An 18,936-nucleotide genomic window follows, 5' to 3' on the forward strand; every position below is an offset into this window, starting at 1 on the left:
AAATGATGGGTCATATAATCCCCACTGCAGTCAGGGTTCTGTTGCTATGGCAACACTGCACTTCAGAGTAGATCTGAGATCTTCTGTATCCTGCTGCACCTTCTAATCTCTGAAGACCCAAACACAAACCCTACTTAAAAAAGACCCCCCTCTCCCTTATAAATGGAATATGTACATGTGCTGGAAATGTTTGTATGGCAATAATTGTTATTGAAAAATCCGATTTTACAATTGTGTTAGAAATTATTGAGGGGCTGGTCTGATCTTCATGGTGATGGCTTTCAGGAGTATGTATAGCCTTTCCATGAATTCCAGTTGATGCCAATACCAAAGGTAGACTCGCCCCATGCATATATCCCATTGGGGTTAGTAGCATGGCAGTTGGTGTACCAAAATCCTCCGTAGTACAACCGGGCACAGTTGGAGTCGCCAAGGTCCTGGTCTTTATCTGACGTTGTAAATTTGTGACCATTGTGAAAACCCAGAGAATCTCCTGAGGAAACAGAGGAGATAAATAAGGACTCTAGGTAACTTCATGATAATACTTCCACCAGCTTTAGGTATGAACTAGTGATGCACCGATATGACATTTCTGGCCGATACCAATATCCAATATGTTCCTTGCCCCAAAAAACCTGATGCAGATAACCAATATAAAACATGTTTGCAGCCTTTGAAGCATTCAGTTAAAGAGTTAACACACACACATGGGCGCAGCGGTCTAAGGCCCTGCATCTCAGTGCAAGAGGCGTCACTACAGTCCCTGGTTCGAATCCAGGCTGTATCACATCCGGCTGTGATTGAGAGTCCCGTAGGGCGGAGCACAATTGTCCCAGCATCGTCCGGGTTTGGCCGGGGTAGGCCGTCATTGTAAATAAGAATTTGTTCTTATAACGGACTTGCCTAGTGAAATAAAGGTTACACACAAACACCACACTGACCAAAAGTTATTTTGTTGGCATTTACGTATGTCCCCATTACCAGAAAAACATCATCACAACCTATTTCTTTCACTTACTTGCTGTGCTGTTTCGTTGTTAATTTGTTCCGGCGTTTTATTCTCAACCAGGATTTCTATGGAACGCCGTTTGGGTCTTTGCGCGTCAAAATATATACTATTTAACAAAATTTGACGTGTCAATTAAGTTTGTTGACCAATCAGGACCTGAATATGACTGCGCGTCACATAATAATTTAAGGTGTTCCTATTTTTTTTTACATAGTTATTACACATCACTCATATTGATTACACTATCACTCGTATTTCGTGTTACAAACAATATTCTTCCCCAAAAAACACGACATAATCTGTTTCAGTAGACATAGTTCGCTAGTTAACATCTATTTAAGTAGCTATAGTTCGCTAGCTAACATCTATTTAAGTAGCTATAGTTAGCAAGCTAACATCTATTTCAGTAGCTATAGTTACCTAGCTAACATCTATTTCAGTAGCTATAGTTACCTAGCTAACATCTATTTCAGTAGCTATAGTTCGCTAGCTAACATCTATTTCAGTAGCTATAGTTACCTAGCTAACATCTATTTCAGTAGCTATATTTTGCTACCTAACATCTGTTTCAGTAGCTATAGTTCGCTAGAAAACATCTATTTCAGTAGCTTTAATTAGCTAGCTAACTATATAGCTAGGTGTCATCATCTAAAATAACCCTAATTTGTAAGACAGATCTTATTTTATTATTCATCGGACCCATCTATGTGAAGCTAGCCACAATAAGGATTAACCACAATAGTGGACTTTGCGGTTAGCCTTCAAAATACAAGTATGGCATAATTCTACTATTTGTATTCATTTGCATCACTGTCAACAACAGACTTTTATTTTGAAAGCAAACCACAAATTCCACTATTGTGCCTAATCCTTATTGTGGCTAGCTTCACAACACATATCCCAGTCCGGTAGAGCCTCACTAGACAGATGAAGCTAGCTGGCTGCTTATAACTTTAGCTTTGGGAGACAGGGTTAAGTAGCTGGCTGCTTATAACTTTAGCTTTGGGAGACAGGGTTAAGTAGCTGGCTGCTTATAACTTTAGCTTTGGGAGACAGGGTTAAGTAGCTGGCTGCTTATAACTTTAGCTTTGGGAGAAAGGGTTAAGTATCTGGCTAGCTATTTATTTTCATGAACTGAAGTTCCATTTCATTAGGCAAACAACAAGTGGCAACCTTGCTAATACTAACTCACGAGGATTCCTAAATCATTGCCAAGAATAATGAAAATGACTGCAGTTTCTACTGGTCATTGTTTTCAGGCTGGTTGTATTTTTTTCACCTTTATTTAACCAGGTAGGCAAGTTGAGAACAAGTTCTCATTTACAACTGCGACCTGGCCAAGATAAAGCATAGTAGTGTGAACAGACAACAACACAGAGTTACACATGGAGTAAACAATTAACAAGTCAATAACACTGTAGAAAAAAAGAAGAAAAAGAGAGTCTATATACATTGTGTGCAAAAGGCATGAGGAGGTTGGCGAATAATTACAATTTTGCAGATTAACACTGGAGTGATAAATGATCAGATGGTCATGTGCAGGTAGAGATACTGGTGTGCAAAAGAGCACAAAAGTAAATAAATAAAAACAGTATGGGGATGAGGTAGGTAGATTGGGTGGGCTATTTACCAATGGACTATGTACAGCTGCAGCGATCGGTTAGCTGCTCAGATAGCAGATGTTTGAAGTTGGTGAGGGAGATAAAAGTCTCCAACTTCAGCGATTTTTGCAATTCGATCCAGTCACAGGCAGCAGAGTACTGGAACGAAAGGCGGCCAAATGAGGTGTTGGCTTTAGGGATGATCAGTGAGATACACCTGCTGGAGCGAGTGCTACGGGTGGGTGTTGCCATCGTGACCAGTGAACTGAGATAAGGCGGAGCTTTACCTAGCATGGCCTTGTAGATGACCTGGAGCCAGTGGGTCTGGTGACGAATATGTAGCGAGGGCCCTACGACTAGAGCATACAGGTCGCAGTGGTGGGTGGTATAAGGTGCTTTAGTAACAAAACAGATGGCACTGTGATAAACTGCATCCAGTTTGCTGTGTTGGAAGCAATTTTGTAGATGACATCGCGAAGTCGAGGATCGGTAGGATAGTCAGTTTTACTAGGGTAAGTTTGGCGGCGTGAGTGAAGGAGGCTTTGTTGCGAAATAGAAAGCCGACTCTAGATTTGATTTTAGATTGGAGATGTTTGATATGAGTCTGGAAGGAGAGTGTACAGTCTAGCTAGACACCTAGGTACTTATAGATGTCCACATATTCAAGGTCGGAACCATCCACGGTGGTGATGCTAGTTGGGCATGCGGGTGCAAGCAGCGAATGGTTGAAAAGCATGCATTTGATTTTACTTGCGTTTAAGAGCATTTGGAGGCCACGAAAGGAGTGTTGTATGGCATTGAAGCTCGTTTGGAGGTTAGATAGCACAGTGTCCAAGGAAGGGCCAGAAGTACACAGAATGTGTCGTCTGCGTAGAGGTGGATCAGGGAATTGCCCGCAGCAAGAGCAACATCATTGATATATACAGAGAAAAGAGTTGGCCCGAGAATTGAACCCTGTGCCACCCCCATAGTTCCATAGTATGTTGTGAAGCTAATAGCAGTGACGCTATTACTGTGTAATTTCGGTAGGGCAACATCTGAAAAATTTGAAGTTCCATTTTAATAGGCAAACCGACAAGTGGCAACCTAGCTAATACCAACTTCGGTTGGGCAACATCTGAAAAATAGCGCCTACTGGGTAGTGTGTACCGGTGCTCGACCAGTCGGCGAAAGCCAACATCACCCACTTACAAAGGACGGTTGATTGTCAAGGTCAATGAATTCCATTATCTTTGAGTCATCTCTCTGAAATGTTGTTATCCTTTCAAATGACTGCTGGACTTGTTGTCTGCTCGATCCACACAGCAGACATTGTGGGCGAGGTTAGGAATGCTTTGTTGCACGTGTAGCGCAACATTTTACGTGGCGTCATTACGTCATGTACCTACGTTATATAGGTTTATACGTCAGCTCTGACATCTGTTTTGCACATCAGCATTAAACTAGACATCAGGCCGCTACTGATGTTGTCATTTTTAGTTAATATCGGCCGATTCCGATATGTTCACCGATATATAGTGCATCCCTAGTAATGAACCCTTGTTGACAGATTTTCTTGCACTATTTTCCTTGTAATTTTCTCTGGTACTATATTCTGGTACTATACTCTTGTACTATGTTCTAGTGCTATGCTCATGGACTATATTATGGTACTATATTATGGTACTATATTCTGGTACTATATTCTAGTGCTATATTATGCCACTATATTCTGGTACTATACTCTTGTACTATGTTCTAGTGCTATGCTCATGGACTATATTATGGTACTATATTATGGTACTATATTCTGGTACTATAGTATAGTGCTATATTCTGGTACTATACTCTGGTACTATATTCTAGTGCTATATTATGGTACTATACTCTGGTACTATATTCTAGTGCTATATTATGCCACTATATTCTGGTACTATACTCTGGTAATTTATTCCAGTGCTATATTATGGTACTATACTCTGGTACTATACTCATGGACTATATTCCAATTTTATAGTATGGTACTATATTATGGTTATTAATTATTAATAATATTATTATATTATGGAAACACTTATCTCCCTCACTAGCTTTAAGCACCAACTGTCAGAGCAGCTCAAAGATTACTGCACCTGTACATAGCCCACCTATAATTTAGCCCAAACAACTACCTCTTTCCCAACTGTATTTTATTTATTTATTTATTTTGCTCCTTTGCACCCCATTATTTTTATTTCTACTTTGCACATTCTTCCATTGCAAAACTACCATTCCAGTGTTTTACTTGCTATATTGTATTTACTTTGCCACCATGGCCTTTTTTGCCTTTACCTCCCTTCTCACCTCATTTGCTCACATCGTATATAGACTTGTTTATACTGTATTATTGACTGTATGTTTGTTTTACTCCATGTGTAACTGTGTCGTTGTATCTGTCGAACTGCTTTGCTTTATCTTGGCCAGGTCACAATTGTAAATGAGAACTTGTTCTCAACTTGCCTACCTGGTTAAATAAAGGTGAAATAAATAACTACATAAATAAAATGGTACTATACTCTGGTACTATATTCTAGTGCTATATTATGGTACTATACTCTGGTACTATACTCTGATACTATATTCTGGTACTATACTCTGGTACTATATTCTAGTGCTATATTATGGTACTATACTCTGGTACTATATTCTAGTGCTATATTATGGTACTATACTCTGGTACTATATTCTAGTGCTATATTATGGTACTATACTCTGGTACTATATTCTAGTGCTATATTATGGTACTATACTCTGGTACTATACTCTGATACTATATTCTGGTACTATATTCTGGTACTGTACTCTTGGACTATATTCTTGTGCTATATTCTGGTACTATACTCTGGTGCTATATTCTGGTACTATATTCTGGTACTATACTCTGGTACTATATTCTGGTACTATATTCTGGTACTATATTCTGGTACTATATTCAGGTGCTATACTCTGGTACTATACTCTTGGACTATATTATGGTACTATAGTCTGGTACTATATTCTAGTGCTATATTCTGGTACTATACTCTGGTACTATATTCTAGTGCTATATTATGGTACTATACTCTGGTACTATATTCTAGTGCTATATTATGGTACTATACTCTGGTACTATACTCTGATACTATATTCTGGTACTATATTCTGGTACTGTACTCTTGGACTATATTCTTGTGCTATATTCTGGTACTATACTCTGGTGCTATATTCTGGTACTATATTCTGGTACTATACTCTGGTACTATATTCTGGTACTATATTCTGGTACTATATTCTGGTACTATATTCAGGTGCTATACTCTGGTACTATACTCTTGGACTATATTATGGTACTATAGTCTGGTACTATACTCTGGTGCTATATTCTGGTACATTTACTATATTCTGTTACTATACTCTGGTACTATACTCTTGGACTATATTCTGGTACTATATTCTGGTAGTATATTCTGGTACTATACTCTGGTACTATATTCTGGTACTATACTCTGGTACTATATTCTGGTACTATATTCTGGTACTATACTCTGGTACTATACTCTGGTGCTATATTCTGGTAGTATATTCTGGTACTATACTCTTGGACTATATTCTGGTACTATACTCTGGTGCTATATTCTGGTACTATACTCTGGTACTGTATTCTGGTACTGTATTCTGGTACTATACTCTGGTACTATATTCTGGTACTATACTCTGGTACTATATTCTGGTACTATACTCTTGGACTATATTCTGGTACTATACTCTGGTACTGTATTCTGGTACTATATTCTGGTACTATATTCTGATACTATACTCTGGTACTATATTCTGGTACTATATTTTTGTGCTATACCCTTGGACTATATTCTAGTGCTATCGTCTTGTACTATTGGACTATATTCTAGTGCTATATTATGGTACTATACTCTGGTACTATATTCTGGTACTATATTTTTGTACTATACCCTTGGACTATATTCTAGTGCTATATTCTTGTACTATACTCTTGGACTATATTCTGGTACTATATTCTTGGTCTATATTCTGGTACTACAGTATATTCTGGTTCTACAGTATATTATTGGACTATATTCTGGTACTACAGTATATTCTGGTTCTACAGTATATTATTGGACTATATTCTGGTACTATATTCTGGTACTACAGTATATTATTGGACTATATTCTGGTACTACAGTATATTCTGGTATTATATTCTGGTACTACAGTATATTATTGGACTATATTATGGTACTACAGTGTATTAATGGACTATATTCTGGTACTACAGTATATTATTGGACTATATTCTGGTACTACAGTATATTATTGGAATATATTCTGGTACTACAGTATATTATTGGACTATATTCTGGTACTACAGTATATTCTTGGACTATATTATGGTACTACAGTATATTAATGGACTATATTCTGGTACTACAGTATATTATTGGACTATATTCTGGTACTACAGTATATTATTGGACTATATTCTGGTACTACAGTATATTATTGGACTATATTCTGGTTCTACAGTATATTATTGGACTATATTCTGGTACTACAGTATATTATTGGACTATATTCTGGTACTACAGTATATTCTTGGACTATATTCTGGTTCTACAGTATATTATTGGACTATATTCTGGTACTACAGTATATTATTGGACTATATTCTGGTACTACAGTATATTATTGGACTATATTCTGGTACTACAGTATATTATTGGACTATATTCTGGTTCTACAGTATATTATTGGACTATATTCTGGTACTACAGTATATTCTTGGACTATATTCTGGTACTACAGTATATTATTGGACTATATTCTGGTTCTACAGTATATTCTGGTACTATATTCTGGTACTACAGTATATTATTGGACTATATTCTGGTACTACAGTATATTATTGGACTATATTCTGGTACTACAGTATATTCTTGGACTATATTCTGGTACTACAGTATATTATTGGACTATATTCTGGTTCTACAGTATATTCTGGTACTATATTCTGGTACTACAGTATATTATTGGACTATATTCTGGTACTACAGTATATTATTGGACTATATTCTGGTACTACAGTATATTCTTGGACTATATTATGGTACTACAGTATATTAATGGACTATATTCTGGTACTACAGTATATTATTGGACTATATTCTGGTACTACAGTATATTATTGGACTATATTCTGGTACTACAGTATATTATTGGACTATATTCTGGTTCTACAGTATATTATTGGACTATATTCTGGTACTACAGTATATTATTGGACTATATTCTGGTACTACAGTATATTCTTGGACTATATTCTGGTTCTACAGTATATTATTGGACTATATTCTGGTACTACAGTATATTATTGGACTATATTCTGGTACTACAGTATATTATTGGACTATATTCTGGTACTACAGTATATTATTGGACTATATTCTGGTTCTACAGTATATTATTGGACTATATTCTGGTACTACAGTATATTCTTGGACTATATTCTGGTACTACAGTATATTATTGGACTATATTCTGGTTCTACAGTATATTCTGGTACTATATTCTGGTACTACAGTATATTATTGGACTATATTCTGGTACTACAGTATATTATTGGACTATATTCTGGTTCTACAGTATATTATTGGACTATATTCTGGTACTACAGTATATTATTGGACTATATTCTGGTTCTACAGTATATTATTGGACTATATTCTGGTACTACAGTATATTATTGGACTATATTCTGGTACTACAGTATATTCTTGGACTATATTCTGGTACTACAGTATATTATTGGACTATATTCTGGTTCTACAGTATATTCTGGTACTATATTCTGGTACTACAGTATATTATTGGACTATATTCTGGTACTACAGTATATTATTGGACTATATTCTGGTTCTACAGTATATTATTGGACTATATTCTGGTACTACAGTATATTATTGGACTATATTCTGGTTCTACAGTATATTATTGGACTATATTCTGGTACTACAGTATATTATTGGACTATATTCTGGTACTACAGTATATTCTTGGACTATATTCTGGTACTACAGTATATTCTTGGACTATATTCTGGTACTACAGTATATTCTTGGACTATATTCTGGTACTACAGTATATTCTTGGACTATATTCTGGTACTACAGTATATTCTTGGACTATATTCTGGTACTACAGTATATTCTTGGACTATATTCTGGTACTACAGTATATTCTTGGACTATATTCTGGTACTACAGTATATTCTTGGACTATATTCTGGTACTACAGTATATTATTGGACTATATTCTGGTTCTACAGTATATTATTGGACTATATTCTGGTACACAGTATATTATTGGACTATATTCTGGTTCTACAGTATATTATTGGACTATATTCTGGTACTACAGTATATTATTGGACTATATTCTGGTACTACAGTATATTCTTGGACTATATTCTGGTACTACAGTATATTCTTGGACTATATTCTGGTACTACAGTATATTCTTGGACTATATTCTGGTACTACAGTATATTCTTGGACTATATTCTGGTACTACAGTATATTCTTGGACTATATTCTGGTACTACAGTATATTCTTGGACTATATTCTGGTACTACAGTATATTCTTGGACTATATTCTGGTACTACAGTATATTCTTGGACTATATTCTGGTACTACAGTATATTCTGGTTCTACAGTATATTCTTGGACTATATTCTGGTACTACAGTATATTCTGGTTCTACAGTATATTCTTGGACTATATTCTGGTACTACAGTATATTATTGGACTATATTCTGGTTCTACAGTATATTCTTGGACTATATTCTGGTTCTACAGTATATTATTGGACTATATTCTGGTTCTACAGTATATTATTGGACTATATTCTGGTACTACAGTATATTATTGGACTATTTTATTAGACTTTTATTCTTTGGTTATTTTTTCTTGGACAATATAAATTGTCACCCACCTGCTCCGCCATCTTTAAATGACCCCAGTGTTAGCAGGTATCCTTCAGCCTCTGGTCCAACGGAGAAGGAAGAGTACTGAGCATAGACCTTATTCCCTCAAAGTCCTCCATGTCCACCCTCAGCTCATAGGTTCCTTTCATAGTCATGAGATGCATTGTCTCCAGCCCTGGAGAATGAGATCAGCATAGCAGTTCATTGTGTTGTCTGAATACAATGACAAATGGCCTTGAATGAACTAGGACAAACCGGATGAAGTCAGTGGTAGAACAAGGTTCTAGGAGGAGATCGTTCTGTTGGCTAGAAGTTAAACCAGTTCCTACCCAGCCAGTACTCTCCAGCTGCGCTCCCAAAACCACTCTTGTACTGATCCCACTTCCTGTAGAAGTTCACTGATCCATCCTGTCGCCTCTGAATCAGCTGATTTAGAGAGAGATTGTTTCATTGACAGATTAAGATAAAAAGTTTAATTGACAGATTAAGAGAGAGAGATTGTTTAATTGACAGATTAAGAGAGAGATATTGTTTAATTGACAGATTAAGAGAGAGAGATTGTTTAATTGACAGATTAAGAGAGAGAGAGATTGTTTAATTGACAGATTAAGAGAGAAAGATATTGTTTAATTGACAGATTAAGAGAGAGAGAGATTGTTTGATAAACAGATTAAGAGAGAGAGAGAGATTGTTTAATTAACAGATTAAAGAGAGAGAGATTGTTTAATTAACAGATTAAGAGAGAGAGAGATTGTTTGATAAACAGATTAGGAGAGAGAGAGATTGTTTAATTAACAGATTAAGAGAGAGAGATTGTTTAATTAACAGATTAAGAGAGAGAGAGAGATTGTTTAATTAACAGATTAGGAGAGAGAGATTGTTTAATTAACAGATTAAGAGAGAGAGAGAGAGATTGTTTAATTAACAGATTAGGAGAGAGAGAGAGAGATTGTTCATGGTAAATTAGTCTTTAAGTGTATTTCAATACCACACATTGAAACTGACCGTCCACTTTCCTCGATATGCACTTTCCAACCCCATGTCACAGAAGACCTGGACAGGTGAGGTAGGTCCTGCAGGGTAGATGGTGTAGACCCCGTTTTGTCCAGAACCTGATCTATAGACCTCATCACAGTCCACTGGATGCAGGGAGGACTGTGCCATCACGGGGACCATTAGAGCCAGCAGCAAGATGGACTGCAGCAGAGGGTAGATGGATACAGCAGTTTAATACAAAAACTGTCTAGTGTTGGTTCATTTGTAGTTATTATGGATACATTTATTATGCCAAAGCAGCAGCTACTCTTCCTGGGGTCCAGCAAAATAAGGCAGTTTATACAGTTTTAAAAACATTACAATACATTCACAGATTTCACAACACACTGTGTGCCCTCAGGCCCCTACTCCACCACTACCACATATCTACAGTACTAAATCCATGTGTTGGTATAGTGAAAATGTTGTCGTGTGTGTGTGTGTGTGTGTGTGTGTGTGTGTGTGTGTGTGTGTGTGTGTGTGTGTGTGTGTGTGTTTGTGTGTGTGTGTGTGTGTGTGTGTGTGTGTGTGTGTGTGTGTGTGTGTGTGTGTGTGTGTGTGTGTGTGTGTGTGTGTGTGTGTGTGTGTGTGTGTGTGTGTGTGTGTGTGTGTGTGTGTGTGTGTGCGTGCGTGTGTGTGTGTGTGTATGCCTGTGTCTGTGCCAGTGTTTGTGTTTCTCCACAGTCCCAGCAGTTCCATAAGGTGTTTTTTATCTGTTTAAAAAAAATCTGATTCCACTGCTACATCAGTTACCTGATGTGGAATAGAGTTCCATGTAGTAATGGCTCTATGTAGTACTGTGGAATAGAGTTCCATGTAGTTATGGCTCTATGTAGTACTGTGGAATAGAGTTCCATGTAGTCATGGCTCTATGTAGTACTGTGGAATAGAGTTCCATGTAGTCGTACTGTGCGCCTCCCATAGTCTGTTCTGGACTTGGGGACTGTGAAGAGACCTCGTGGCATGTATTGTGGGGTATACATGGGTGTCTGAGCTGTGCGCCAGTAATTCAGACAGACAGCTCAGTGCATTTAACATGTCAATAGCTTTCATAAATTAAAATAGTGATGAAGTCAATCTCCTCCACTTTCAGCCAGGAGAGATTGACATGCATATTATTAATATTAGCTCTCTGTGTATATCCAAGGGCCAGCCGTGCTGCCCTGTTCTGAGCCAATTGCAATTTTCCTAAGTTCCTCTTTGTTGCACCTGACCACACGGCTGAACAGTAGTCCAGGTGCGACAAAACTAGGTCCTGTAGGACCTGCCTTGTTGATAGTGTTGTTAAGAAGGTAGAAACTAGGGCCTGTAGGACCTGCCTTGTTGATAGTGTTGTTAAGAAGGTAGAAACTAGGGCCTGTAGGACCTGCCTTGTTGATAGTGTTGTTAAGAAGGTAGAAACTAGGGCCTGTAGGACCTGCCTTGTTGATAGTGTTGTTAAGAAGGTAGAAACTAGGGCCTGTAGGACCTACCTTGTTGATAGTGTTGTTAAGAAGGCAGAGCAGCGCTTGATTATAGACAGACTTCTCCCCATCTTAGCTACTACTGCACCAATATGTTTTGACCATGACAGTTTACAATCTAGGGTTACTCCAAGCAGTTTAGTCAACTTAACTTCCACATGATTTATTACAAGATTTAGTTGAGGTTTAGGGTTTAGTGAGTGTTTTGTTCCAAATACAATACTTTTAGTTTTAGAAATATCTGCATCTGGTTGCTCCTCATTACACACCACAGACCAGCAGCATCTGGTTGCTCCTCATTACACACCACAGACCAGCAGCGTCTGGTTGCTCCTCATTACACACCACAGACCAGCAGCGTCTGGTTGCTCCTCATTACACACCACAGACCAGCATCAAATATTATTTACATCAATAGCATACACTATATTAGGCCCAGCCTGTCCTCTTATACACTATCTTAGGCCCAGCCTGTCCTCTTATACACTATATTAGGCCCAGCCTGTCCTCTTATACACTATATTAGGCCCAGCATCAGCCTGTCCTCTTATACACTATATTAGGCCCAGCCTGACCTCTTATATACTATATTAGGCCCAGCCTGTCCTCTTATACACTATATTAGGCCCAGCCTGACCTCTTATACACTATATTAGGCCCAGCCTGTCCTCTTATACACTATATTAGGCCCAGCCTGTCCTCTTATACACTATATTAGGCCCAGCCTGTCCTCTTATACACTATATTAGGCCCAGCCTGTCCTCTTATACACTATATTAGGCCCAGCCTGTCCTCTTATACACTATATTAGGCCCAGCATCAGCCTGTCCTCTTATACACTATATTAGGCCCAGACTGTCCTCTTATACACTATATTAGGCCCAGCCTGTCCTCTTATACATATATTAGGCCCAGCATCAGCCTGTCCTCTTATACACTATATTAGGCCCAGCCTGTCCTCTTATACACTATATTAGGCCCAGCCTGACCTCTTATATACTATATTAGGCCCAGCCTGTCCTCTTATACACTATATTAGGCCCAGCCTGTCCTCTTATACACTATATTAGGCCCAGCCTGTCCTCTTATACACTATATTAGGCCCAGCCTGTCCTCTTATACACTATATTAGGCCCAGCCTGTCCTCTTATACACTATATTAGGCCCAGCATCAGCCTGTCCTCTTATACACTATATTAGGCCCAGCCTGTCCTCTTATACACTATATTAGGCCCAGCCTGACCTCTTATATACTATATTAGGCCCAGCCTGTCCTCTTATACACTATATTAGGCCCAGCTTGTCGTCTTATACACTATATTAGGCCCAGCATCAGCCTGTCCTCTTATACACTATATTAGGCCCAGCCTGTCCTTTTATACACTATATTAGTCCCAGCATGACCTCTTATACACTATATTAGGCCCAGCCTGACCTCTTATATACTATATTAGGCCCAGTCTGTCCTCTTATACACTATATTAGGCCCAGCCTGTCCTCTTATACACTATATTAGGCCCAGCTTGACCTCTTATATACTATATTAGGCCCAGCCTGTCCTCTTATACACTATATTAGGCCCAGCCTGTCCTCTTATACACTATATTAGGCCCAGCTTGACCTCTTATATACTATATTAGGCCCAGCCTGTCCTCTTATACACTATATTAGGCCCAGCCTGTCCTCTTATACACTATATTAGGCCCAGCCTGTCCTCTTATACACTATATTAGGCCCAGCCTGTCCTCTTATACACTATATTAGGCCCAGCCTGTCCTCTTATACACTATATTAGGCCCAGCCTGTCCTCTTATACACTATATTAGGCCCAGCCTGTCCTCTTATACACTATATTAGGCCCAGCCTGTCCTCTTATACACTATATTAGGCCCAGCCTGTCCTCTTATACACTATATTAGGCCCAGCCTGTCCTCTTATACACTATATTAGGCCCAGCCTGTCCTCTTATACACTATATTAGGCCCAGCCTGTCCTCTTATACACTATTAGGCCCAATATATAATATATGCCATTTAGCCCAGCCTGTCCTTTTATACACTATATTAGGCCCAGCTTGACTATACAGCTATATTGCCCAGCCTGTTATACATTCTACGTATGGGTGGCCCAGCCTGTCCTCGAACCCTTTTTATACCCTATATTACAAGTGCCATACACTATTACCAACTGTCCTCTTATACACTATATTAGGCCCAGCCTGTCCTCTTATACACTATATTAGGCCCTTAGTATCAGCCTGTCCTCTTATACACTATATTAGGCCCAGCCTGTCCTCTTATACACTATATTAGGCCCAGCCTGTCCTCTTATACACTATATTAGGCCCAGCATCAGGCTGTCCTCTTATATACTATAGCCTGTCCTTAGACCCAGCCTGTCCTCTTATACACTATATTAGGCCCAGCCTGTCCTCTTATACACTATATTAGGCCCAGCATCAGCCTGTCCTCTTATACACTATATTAGGCCCAGCCTGTCCTCTTATACACTATATTAGGCCCAGCCTGTCCTCTTATACACTATATTAGGCCCAGCCTGTCCTCTTATACACTATATTAGGCCCAGCCTGTCCTCTTATACACTATATTAGGCCCAGTATCAGCCTGTCCTCTTATACACTATATTAGGCCCAGCCTGTCCTCTATATACACTTATACACTATATTAGGCCCAGCCTGTCCTCTTATACACTATATTAGGCCCAGCATCAGCCTGTCCTCTTATACACTATATTAGACCCAGCCTGTCCTCTTATACACTATATTAGGCCCAGCCTGTCCTCTTATACACTATATTAGGCCCAGCCTGTCCTCTTATACACTATATTAGGCCCAGCATCAGCCTGTCCTCTTATACACTATATTAGGCCCAGCCTGTCCTCTTATACACTATATTAGGCCCAGCCTGTCCTCTTATACACTATATTAGGCCCAGCCTGTCCTCTTATACACTATATTAGGCCCAGCCTGTCCTCTTATACACTATATTAGGCCCAGCCTGTCCTCTTATACACTATATTAGGCCCAGCCTGTCCTCTTATACACTATATTAGGCCCAGCCTTTGGAACGTTAGTTTTCCTAGATATAGCTGTTATATTGTGATCACTACATCCTATGGATTTGTATACTGCTTTCAAACAAATCTCTGCAGCATCAGTAAAGATGTGATCAATACATGTTGGTGATTTAATTCCTGTGTTGTTTGTAAAATACCCTGGTAGGTTGACTAATAACCTGAACCAGGTTGCAGGCACTGGTTACAGTTTGAAGCTTTTTACTGAGTGGGCAGCCTGATGAAAGACCGTCAATATTTAAATCCCCCAGAAAATATACTTCTCTGTTGATATCACAAACATTATCAAGCATTTCACACATATTATCCAGATACTGACTGTTAGCACTTGGTGGTCTATAGCAGCTTCCCACCAGAATGGGGCTTTTCATTAGAGACACATGTCCTATATTCTCATTAGTATCTCTGAATGCTGTTTTCTGATCATTCTTATAATACTGTGGTTTATTAATACATACCATCGTTGTTGTGATAGATGTCTGTTTGCCTTTGAAGGAAACTTCAGAATAGTATGTTGAATGGGTGCCCTGTAAGAAAAGGGAGCTCATTTACTACAGTATTGTTCAGGTCTCCAGCTGTTGGTGAAATACTAACACTTACACAGTCACTCTGTCTCACTATGACTATTGACATTTTACTGTGTTAACAAGCAGGATTCTAGTTAGGTCCTATGATGACTGAACAGATCAGACAATGTTACATTAGGCACCATGAAAACCTCCCTTCCCAATTGTTTTATTTGAAATGATTTGTGATCAGTTAAGAATAGTGAGAGACATGCATGAGCTCACCTGTATCAGTGGCAGATGTCAGTGTCTTCATGAGCTGTTTGTCCCCACTAAGATGCACACCTCTTTTATAAAGACAGCCCAGAGCATGTTGCAACACTCAGTACTTTCTCTGGTCCACACCTCTTTTATAAAGACAGCCCAGAGCATGTTGCAACACTCAGTACTTTCTCTGGTCCACACCTCTTTTATAAAGACAGCCCAGAGCATGTTGCAACACTCAGTACTTTCCCTGGTCCCACACCTCTTTTATAAAGACAACCCAGAGCATATTGATAGGACAGGGCCATGATCTATTGATAGGACAGACCCATGATCTATCGATAGGACAGGGCCATGATCTATCGATAGTACAGACCCATGATCTATCGATAGGACAGGGCCATGATCCATTGATAGGACAGGGCCATGATCTATCGATAGGACAGAGCCATGATCTATCGATAGGACAGACCCATGATCTATCGATAGGACAGGGCCATGATCTATCGATAGGACAGACCCATGATCTATCGATAGGACAGGCCGATGATCTATCGATAGGACAGGGCCATGATCTATCGATAGGACAGGCCGATGATCTATCGATAGGACAGGCCCATGATCTATTGATAGGACAGGGCCATTATCTATTGATAGGACAGGGCCATGATCTATTGATAGGACAGGGCCATGATCTATCGATAGGACAGGGCCATGATCTATCGATAGGACAGACCCATGATCTATCGATAGGACAGGCCGATGATCTATCGATAGGACAGGGCCATGATCTATCGATAGGACAGACCCATGATCTATTGATAGGACAGGGCCATGATCTATCGATAGGACAGACCCATGATCTATCGATAGGACAGGCCCATGATCTATTGATAGGACAGGCCCATGATCTATTGATAGGACAGGCCCAAATAAAAATATATTTGGATTGACCTTTACCAATAAAATGTAATTGAGTTATTACATGTATTTAATGTTTGGCTGGTTGGGTGCCTAGCATCTTGAATTAAATTGCACTGTCTCAAAGAGAGGGAGGCATTTCACTGTCTCAAAGAGAGGGAGGCATTTCACTGTCTCAAAGAGAGGGAGGCATTTCACTGTCTCAAAGAGAGGGAGGCATTTCACTGTCTCAAAGAGAGGGAGGCATTTCACTGTCTCAAAGAGAGGGAGGCATTTCACTGTCTCAAAGAGAGGGAGGCATTTCACTGTCTCAAAGAGAGGGAGGAATTTCACTCTCAAAGAGAGGGAGGCATTTCACTGTCTCAAAGAGAGGGAGGCATTTCACTGTCTCAAAGAGAGGGAGGCATTTCACTGTCTCAAAGGGAGCATTTCACTGTCTCAAAGGAGGCATTTCACTGTCTCAAAGAGAGGAAGCATTTCAAAATATCAGAATGAATTACTGCTGACTGCATTGATTCAATTAATTAGGCTGGCGGCTGTTTATGCTGCCAGACAGTGGTTACTACCAGCCCAGTCGTGTCCAGTCCAGCAGTGGGTTGAGGGACCAGACCAAGCGGACTGATCAGGCAGCTCTCCATAATAAGTCTTCCCTAAGCTGGACCAGTTGACTTTGTGCTCAACTTCCCGGCATGGCAGACTGGTTCTCTATAGTGGTGGGTGGCTGAGCCGGGACGAGTGGGACTCGCTGACTGACTGGCTGGCTTACTGGCTGACTGGTTGACTAACTGGCAGACTGACTGGTTGACTACAAGGCTGTCTGGCTGGCTGACTGACTGACTGACTGGCTGTGGACTGCATTGTATAGAGAAAAGAGCTGATTAACCATATGACAATAGGACTTGTGCAGAACAGATTCCAGACAGGGAGGCCAGCAGGGCCGGTCCAAACCAGCTGATTTTGCGCTGCTATTTTGGTCCCCCCTACGGATCATGCTGCACAGAGTGACTTGCGCCTACAAATATGGTAAGTGAGGGAGAGATCCCCAGCTCAGCTATGTAGAGGTGCTGTCTGTGGAGACAGCTGGGGAAAGGCTAGTGGTCACAGCACCGGTATTACTGTCAGGGAGCTGTGAGGCTAGGTACTGTCAGGGAGCTGTGAGGCTGGGGAGCTGTGAAGCTAGATACTGTCAGGGAGCTGTGAAGCTAGATACTGTCAGGGAGCTGTGAAGCTAGATACTGTCAGGGAGCTGTGAGGCTGGGGAGCTGTGAAGCTAGATACTGTCAGGGAGCTGTGAGGCTGGGGAGCTGTGAAGCTAGATGCTGTCAGGGAGCTGTGAAGCTAGATACTGTCAGGGAGCTGTGAAGCTAGATACTGTCAGGGAGCTGTGAAGCTAGATACTGTCAGGGAGCTGTGAGGCTAGGTAGTGTCATGGAGCTGTGAGACTAGGTAGTGTCAGGTAGCTGTGAGGCTGGGGAGCTGTGAAGCTAGATGCTGTGAGGCTAGGTAGTGTCAGGGAACTGTGAAGCTAGGTACTGTCAGGGAGCTGTGAGGCTGTCAGGGAGCTGTGAGGCTAGGTAGTGTCAGGGAGCTGTGAAGCTAGGTAGTGTCAGGGAGGAGCTGTGAGGCTAGGTAGTGTCAGGGAGCTGTGAGGCTTGGTACTGTCAGGAGCTGTGAGACTAGGTAGTGTCAGGGAGCTGTGAAGCTCAGGGAGGTGAGTGTCAGGGAGTAGTGTCAGGGAAGCTAGATACTGTCAGGGAGCTGTGAGGCTAGGTAGTGTCAGGGAGCTGTGAAGCTAGGTAGTGTCAGGAAGCTGTGAGGCTAGGTAATGTCAGGGAGCTGTGAGATGCTAGATACTGTCAGGGAGCTGTGAGGCTAGGCAGTGTCAGGGAGCTGTGAGGCTAGGTAGTGTCAGGAGTGTGAGAGACTGTGAGGCTAGGTAGTGTCAGGGAGTTTTGAGTCTAGATGCTGTGAGGCTAGGTAGTGTCAGAGTTGAGACCAGTGTTAGCTAGGCTAGGTGGTGTCAGGTTGAGACCAGTGTTAGCAGGCTA

General features: G+C 40.2%; 1 pseudogene; it reads right to left on the minus strand.

Moving 5' to 3' along the window:
• Positions 1-243: 243 nt before the first annotated feature.
• Positions 244-15,713, minus strand: LOC124025534 (annotated as a pseudogene).
• Between the last annotated feature and the right edge of the window lie 3,223 nt (positions 15,714-18,936).

This window comes from Oncorhynchus gorbuscha, unplaced genomic scaffold, assembly GCF_021184085.1.
Source record: "Oncorhynchus gorbuscha isolate QuinsamMale2020 ecotype Even-year unplaced genomic scaffold, OgorEven_v1.0 Un_scaffold_2271, whole genome shotgun sequence".
In the NCBI taxonomy this organism is placed as follows: Eukaryota; Metazoa; Chordata; class Actinopteri; order Salmoniformes; family Salmonidae; genus Oncorhynchus; species Oncorhynchus gorbuscha.